The sequence below is a fragment of the Zeus faber genome, assembly GCF_960531495.2.
Source record: "Zeus faber genome assembly, chromosome: 1".
Taxonomy (NCBI): domain Eukaryota; kingdom Metazoa; phylum Chordata; class Actinopteri; order Zeiformes; family Zeidae; genus Zeus; species Zeus faber.
In genome coordinates this window covers 50,338,945-50,345,938 of record NC_137193.1, presented here as the reverse complement: position 1 = coordinate 50,345,938, position 6,994 = coordinate 50,338,945, and positions in this window count along the sequence as shown.

Sequence of the window (6,994 nt, the reverse complement as noted above, 5' to 3'; positions counted from 1 at the left end):
AACCAGAATACATCACCAACTCCCTTACTAACTATGTGCCCCCAAGAGAGCTACGATCATCTACTGCTAGTCTGTTAGAAGCACTAAGTAATACACAGAAGAGAATCGGGAGTGCAGCCTTCAAAACTTATGCCCCAAATCTTTGGAATGCACTTCCTATAGATATTAGGAAGGTCGGCTCGTTTGCCATCTTTAAAAGAAAACTAAAAACGCATCTATTCACTCTAGCCTACAACTAGAGCTCTCCTGCACTGCTATTTCCTATCAGCTGTACCTACTGTTTTATTGCTGTACCTACTGTACCTAGTCGGCCTACCTAGACTTTTATTGTTTTATCAGAATTTTGTAACTCTACGGTACTCTAGTTGTTTTTCCCTAACATGTGTCATCACCTTGTGTCGCAGCTGTAGAGAGACAGGGCCGAGGTCAGCTGACATTCCAATGAAGGAGACTAGACACAGACTGAGGGACAGTTTGTTGTTTTAAAATATATGTATAGGCCACAAATCTTTAGGTGTCCAAATTGGTAGACACCGACCGCGGAAACTGTGCTTTGGCTTGTTTTTAATCTTCTAATTCTTATGATTAATGTTTTTGATTTTGAATCTTCTAATTCCTATGATTAATGGCTTGATTGTATATGATTAATGGCTTGATTTTAATCCTTTATTCTCTTTTACTTTCTAATGCGCTGTTGTACAGCACTTTGAGTTGCATTTATTGTTGGAAAGGTGCTATATAAATACATGTTTACTTACTTACTTACTTACTTACTTACCCATGATGAGGTCCTCCACCGGCACCGCCTGCTCATCCAAGGACTCATGGACACACAACATGCTGTGAGTGCTCAGGTAGTACAACTTGGGGAAATGCTGAAGACTCTGTCAACTATGATAACCTCTTCTCCTTTGCTCCCCCAAGATCCCTCTTATTAGCCGTCTCCTTCCATTCAAGAGCCCCATGTACCTGCACCTGAACCCTTCACAAGGGGGAGGGCTTTAGCTTGGGCACAAGCAACCCTGAGCAGGAATTACTGACATTCTGTACCTTTTTCTGAGTTCCTTGATGCATTCCAGAAGGTTACTGACTACTAAGTAGATTTCCGGGTTCTGGTGGCGGAGACTGGGTGCAACGAGGAGGCCTTTGGGGTATTTTTGCACGGTTTGAATAAAAAAACCTCAAGTATGAATTAGCACTGCAGTGTGCATTTATCTCTCCGGACGCTCTGATCTCTCTATCCACCTCAAGGTCCACCGCATACAGGAGAGCCACTGCGAAAGGAACTACAATTCCCGCTCCACCTCCAGTGGTTATGATCCGTCCCCAACTCCTGGAGAGTCACACAGGAGTAGCCGATATAAGTAGGTATAGCCCCCCTCACACCTGCTGAATGGTGAAGGAGGATAAAGGCAGGGTTGTAGGGTTTAGTGAAGCCTCTCCAACACCCCTGATGTCTTCCAGGCCCTTGTCAATGACGTGCTGAGGGACTTCCTGAACCCCTTCGTCTACTTGGACGACATTCTGATCTTGGGTGGGAAAGGGACAAGCCTGCTGGGGGGCGGTGCGAGGCCTTAGTTCGAGTGCAGATTGTGCACACCAGTGTGAACTACCATGTGTCTGTAGCCACAGAGGGCCACCAGAAGCTTCTTCTTAGAAAGGAGTGGGTCTATTCGACACCGGAGTGACATGAAAACCTTGAGTTTTGCCCCCATTGGAGGACCTGAAAATGAACAAGTCTGGGACAAACAGTGGTTGGGAGGCCCACCTCAAGAGTTGGGTTGGACCCTCTGAGCATCCTGCACCACCGACCCGTTTTCCCAAGACAAGGCCCCCAGAATACAAGAGCTGGGCGGGATGGTGTCGGGACTAGGTGGAGCCTCTCCAAAGTCAAACTGGCAGGAGAGGGCGTCAGGCTTGACGTTCTTTAACCCCAGGCAATATGTGATGGAGAAATTAAAAAGAGCCTTGGATGAGATGATTCTGGTGAGAGAGGCTGCAATTTGGCTGTAATCCCTAATAAAACATCGGTAACCGGAACGGAGTGGACCTCGGAAGAGGCCGACGGCTCAGGAACTGGGACGGACTGGACCGCGGTAGAGGCACGCAACAGCTTGAGAACTGGAACAGACTGAACCTTGGGAGAAGCAGCTGGCGGCTCGGGAGCTGTAACAGAATGGCACTCGGGAAAGGCGGCCGACGGCTCAGGAATTGGAACATAGTGGACCTCGGGCGAGGCGGCCGACGGCTCCGGAATTGGAACAGAGTGAAACTCGGGAGAGGGGACCGACGGCTCGGGAACCGGAACAGGGCGAACCTCAGCAGGATTCACCAATCACTCAGGACCGAGCTGAGCCTTGCCGAGAGAGGCTGATGGCTCGGGAATGGGCTGGACCTTGGGAGAAGGGGCCGACAGAGAAGGCTGATGGCTCTGGAACAGGCACTGGGTGAGCCTCAGCCGCATCTGCCGATGATTCTGGAACGTGCTGAGACTTGGCAGGGGAGGCTGATGATTCGGAAACAGGGTGAGCCTCAACAATGGCAAACGACAGCTCTGGACCTGGAACAGAGTGAGCCTCGGCCGGGGAGTCTGGAATGACAGGCTTTGGTGGTGAAATGGGAGGAGAGAGGAGAAAGACAAGCAGGGCAGCGGAGTCTCTGTGGCACTGGGCAATGGAGGAACTGGAGCACTGGGTAGTGGAGACATCAGGATGCGGTGAATGGGGAGCTCTGGGCTGCAGAGACTGGGGAGTGCCGGGCCACGGAGACTGGAGACGGCCTCGGGGAACCTTGGAGCCACGCTTCCTCTTGGGGGACTTCTAAGGGTCCCCGAAGAAGAAGGCGAGGCGTGACCCCCAGAAGGGGGACTGCTGGGGATCCTCAGGGGCTGGAACAGGACAGGTGAGTGCCAGGCCATCCAACTCAGAACTGGGGGCTAGGCCAAGGGTAAGCTCCAGGCTCAAAAACTTGCATCTTGTTGATAGGAGTGCAGGCGGGGGGTGAGCAGTCTGGGTTGCCTGAAGGGAATGTCCAGGCTGGGAAGCATCCTGCCGACAGGCTTACTGCTAGCAGGCTAGTAACTAGCACGCTGGTGGATAGCAGGCTGATGGCTAGCAGGTGAATCTCCTGGTTGGTTCGTGATGAGGAGCTCCCTGAATGCCACAAAAACCGGGGCCGCTTGATTCATGTTTGGTCAGATACTTCTGTTACGGATACAGTCTGGTGAACCAAAATGCAGGACACAACAAATGCTCAGGAGTAGGTGCAAGGTTTAATGTTAAACTGGCAGGGGTCAAAACCAGTGGAACAGTCAACAGGAAAACGTATGCGAAGGGAACCATGGTCCGGGGGAACAGCCAGAGGATCAGGGTCCAGGGACGGACAGGGAATCAGGGTCCAGGAACAGGTAGGGAATCAGGATCAGGAAATAGGTAGGGAATCAGGATCAGGGAACAGGCATGGAATAAGGGTCAGGAAACAGGCAGGGAATTGGGATCAGGAAACAGGCAAGGAATCGGGATCGGGGAACAGGCAGGTAATGTGATCTGGTCTTTATATTACAGTAGGCATTGTCTGAAAGAACAGTCTCTTCATATAAGCTCTGAGGGATTAAAACCCCAAGGCAATGTGTTTTAAAAGCTACGTAACATGGAACAAGCTGATTCTCCAATATAGAACATGTGAAACATCATTCAAAGAATTTATCATCTTCATTTTTCTCTCACAGCACTCAGACACATAAGAAGACCCGGGGACAAAAAGGCATGGCTGGAGCTGTGACATAACTATCTAATTAATGGATAATGATATCGGAATATAGTTGCAAAGACCCTAAAATGGTAATGTAAATAGGCTGTTAGGCTGTTATCAGTTCAAAATCAATGGAACAGAATCTTTTCATTACAGAAATATATACCCAGCAACAAGTTATTTTTACGAACAATCAATGAGTAGCCAATTGCCACAATAATGTGCTCACTTTGACTTTTATTTGTCATTCTCAGCAATTTATCCATTCTGAATTCACCCAAGTTGCTCACGGCAGACACCGTTCCAGGAATCCCGGGAGTTGGCAAAATTGTTGGGTAAACAGTTCAAGCATTTTGATTGAAGATTATGCAGAACCCAGTCGTCACTCCCATGGAGCTCTGGACTGAACCACAGGTAAAATGATTAATTTACATTTACATTTACATTTAGTCATTTGGCAGACGCTTTTATCCAAAGCGACTTACAGGGGAGAATAACATTCAGCTACATTGCGACAGAGATTAGTGTAACAACAACATTGGTGTAACAATAAATACTGCAAGGTGGTGCAAAGTAATTGTAGATTAGGACAGGAGGTACTCACTGAAGAGCTGGGTCTTCAGGTGCTTCTTAAAGACAGAGAGGGAGGTCCCCGCTCTGGTCATTTTTGGCAGCTCGTTCCACCAACGTGGAACTACAAATGAGAATAGCCTGGATTGCCGTGGCTGTATGGCCGGCAGAGCCAGGCGACGCTCATTTGACGAGCGCAGCATCCGGGGGGCAACATGTGCTCTTACAAGAGCATTTAAGTAGGCGGGAGCATTCCCAACAATCACTCTGTAGGCCAGCATAAGAGACTTGAACTTGATGCGGGCGGCTACAGGTAACCAGTGGAGCTCGATGAGCAGCGGAGTGACATGTGCCCTCTTTGGCTGGTTGAACACCAGTCGCGCCGCCGCATTCTGTATCATCTGAAGTGGCTTCACCGCACAGGCCGGCAAGCCTGTTAAGAGGGCATTGCAGTAGTCGAGACGGGACATCACCAAGGTTTGTACCAGCAGTTGAGTAGTTGAGTATTAATAATATAGGCCAGAAGGCAATAAGATCCCTGGGCAGTACACCAAACCATAGCAGGCTCAAACACGTTTATTCACACAGTAAGTTTTGTCTCCATTTAGTGTAAGATAGCTGCATGTCTATGATGGTGGTGGTGGGACAACATCAGTAGGTGCTCATAGACAAATAGGAAAAAAATGTTAGTGAAACAATGATCAGTTCAAAAACAGATGTGGATGGGCGTTCTGACACTCAAAAAAAAAACTGCCATAGAAAATAATCTTGAGTATCTAGACTTCTCCCTAGGTGGCTCATTTGACACCTCTCATGGTTCTTGTCTCTGCATATCCTTACTTATATTTCCAGTTTGTCTTTAGCATGGAACCAGGGATGTTATTTCTCGAGGGTAGCAGCATTGATGTTTTAACGATAGCTAACTTCTGGAATGAAAAACAAAGAGTATTGAAGTTGCTCACATTGGAGGCATAGCACAAGTAATGCAAGAAACTATTAATTTGGTTATATATTCATCATTTTCACCAAAATTCTGCACATTGCTCTCATCTTCTTCAGAGAAAATGGTTATTATGTAACTCTAAAATAGATTTTTTGAACTAGTCTTGATATTGAAAACTGATTGAAAATTATTCCCTGCTACCAACTCTGCCTCGCTCCGACCACGTATCCTGCCTGCCACTCCGACTGTCTTCTGTCTGCACTCCTCGTTATCGAACCTATTCGGATGCATCGTCCCCGACGATGCATCCTGCCTGCTCCCTGCCTGTCTTCTGTCTGCTCTACAAATAAAAGACATTACCAAATATCCCTGCCTGTCTTTGTGCTGCAATTGGGTCCTAACCACACCCGTTACAATCTTCAGTTTCATGAATCTTTTTCAATGCTTAACAAATAGTCTTTTAAATAGTTTTTCAATGATATTGATATTTGTACATATGGATGGAAGTCCATTCCCTGTGGCACACTGAAATTTAAACCCCCAAGCCTTTTGGGATTTATTGCTATTTATTTATTCTGGTTGACTGGACACATTGGTAAGGTGTGTTATGTAATACAATTATGTTCAGCCTGATCAGGGAAAGGTTTGGATAATTTATCAAGTTAATTTTCATTGGTCATTGATAGATAGGATAGATGGATGCATGGATAGATAGATAGATGGATAGATGGATGGATAGATGGATTGATCGATATTAGCATTAGTAATATTAATATGCATTAATATAGTGAGTCCTATTCATCACATTGACATTTTGTTTGAGTTGTAACGAGCTGTACGTCTCCTGCCACAGGAGTTTTGATACGACAAAATTAAATCCCCATGAAATGTGGAGTTATGACATGAAAGCAGACAGCAGTGATGTACAGTCCATCGATTAAAGGAAATCACACGCTACGTCCACAGGACCCAAGAAAACGTTGAAGGCTAAAGGTCAGTGTCATCACACTTATTTATATTCAGCGGTCCTCTTTGACTGAGTTACACAGCTGTTGGAAAAAGCATTATTTAATTATTCATTGAGAATAGCTGTGTGATACCTGCTGTTCAATTTATTCATTCTCTTTAAAAAAAAATAAATAGCCTGTACACATGCATTACAGACTCCCGCTCAGAATGTTGTTTGCCTGTGTTATAAAATTCAATGAATATGCAAACCTGGATCCATGTGACAGGAAAGTTTAAAATAATTACTTTGTATGTTGTTCCCTTTGGAACAAGGGTTGTACCCTTTGGAACAAGGTGATCTAATGGGATGTACAGGGTTGCGCTGCGATCAACATGATCAACTGGTGATATACTAGCATCTCTTGGGATCTTCTGGCGATCTATTATAGATTATATTATTCTATTATTAGATTTCATGATATGATATTATACATTATATTAGAATAGATTGTGAAGCATTTAGATAAAGCCACAAGTATTTACACAGACAAATTCTGTTCAAATCATTGATTGACTGACTTAATTTCTTTATTTGTTAAACTGTTGCAATAGTGTTTTATAATATAAAACACTATTGCAATAGTTTAACGAACAGTTTGTTGATTCATTAATCCATAATGAGCTCCTACTACCCAGCAGGAATGTATTTGGATTTTTGTATTATTATTATCTGCTATTGTTATACAAAACTGCATTCTACGGTGCCTCTGAGAGCTCAACCCA